At 37.1% G+C, this 1,231-nt stretch overlaps 1 long non-coding RNA gene across 3 annotated transcripts; it reads right to left on the minus strand.

The window, feature by feature from the left end:
* Positions 1 to 15: 15 nt before the first annotated feature.
* LOC110022979 lies at positions 16 to 1,225 on the minus strand. Of its 3 annotated transcripts, XR_002293833.1 has the most exons (4): positions 1,134 to 1,225; positions 512 to 1,051; positions 290 to 414; positions 16 to 211 (listed from the first exon to the last, which is right to left on the minus strand). It is a non-coding gene; the product is annotated as an uncharacterized LOC110022979 (long non-coding RNA). The 3 variants fall into 3 exon arrangements; XR_002293831.1 differs by having other exon boundaries at positions 512 to 1,225; XR_002293832.1 differs by having other exon boundaries at positions 290 to 433; positions 512 to 1,225.
* Between the last annotated feature and the right edge of the window lie 6 nt (positions 1,226 to 1,231).

The following is a 1,231-nucleotide window of genomic DNA, read 5'->3' on the forward strand; positions in this document are numbered from 1 at the left end:
TCGGGTTAACGATATATGTCCCATGTCAATTATTAAGTCACCCCTGCATTCCAAATATTTAATAAGCACAAGAGTGAAAGATAATCAATTAGTGAAATTTTTTAACTTACATGTCCGTGAATTTATTACAACAAATATCGATTGCTTCCCTCATATAATCTGAAATTTGATTTCTGGCCGGAAAATCGACCGTAAGTTGGGCTGGACATACCTACAAGCAATACACAAACATTGTAAGATGGATATATTGAAGCATTCAATTTGGACAATTAAACTCTGTGTTTTAAACCTTATCAGGGTAGTCTTCAGGAACATAATGCAGATCATAATGTTCTTGATCGCTGTGTTTATCTACTGGTGGTGTTTGCAGAGTTTCTTCAGTTATGGCTTGCTGATCAAATTTATTTACTTCACCTGTATGTACATGAGCAATCTGTTAAATAAGAAATATTGTTAGTTAAGTTAGTAAGGAAGAACTACTAAGTATAATGCTTATGTACAAGTGTTGTACCTCTTCATTCTTTTCAGTGACTTCTTGACTTGTTTTCTGCTTCTTCTTCCGTTCAAATACCAAAAATGGGGAACTGAGAGCCCTTTTTTTTCTCCCCTTCCTTGTCTTAATTCTATGAAATAGGCTCCCAAGCGGGGACTGTTGCACCCATGTAGTTGGTAATGTCCCAACGGGTGATTTTAGAGCTTTATTAATCTCTTTAACTTCTGATTTTAATTATTTCATTGTACTTTCTAGGTCTGTCAACCGATTGAGCACTGAGATTTGAAATTCCATGAACAATGTGTGATGCTCCTTTAGTAATTCATGGATTTCTTGAAATCCACTACTAGAGGCACTATGTTGATGCCTCTCGTCTATTGGTGAGGGACTGGTACGATAAGAAAATATAGGCTCAGCAATACCAATGAATGCGGGCGACTGTGGCTGGGATATAACATCCTTTCCTGGGGGATGTTGCTCGGGGCTAGATGGTTCTTGTAATGGAGAACCTAAGAGATGATGCTCGCTATCTAAAATGTCAACAAAATTATAAAAAACCTGCAAGACATTACATAGAGTAAAAAATAATGAAACACGTCAAAAAAACAAATTCAATGAGATAAGGAAGTAAATTGCTGACCTCGGCAGACTTAAGCCTTTCAAAGGCTACTTGAATCTTCAGAGTACTCCACCTCACATTTGACCACCTCAACATTCTTGGTCTAGCTTGTGGCAATG

Source organism: Phalaenopsis equestris, unplaced genomic scaffold (genome assembly GCF_001263595.1).
Source record: "Phalaenopsis equestris unplaced genomic scaffold, ASM126359v1 Scaffold000203, whole genome shotgun sequence".
In the NCBI taxonomy this organism is placed as follows: domain Eukaryota; kingdom Viridiplantae; phylum Streptophyta; class Magnoliopsida; order Asparagales; family Orchidaceae; genus Phalaenopsis; species Phalaenopsis equestris.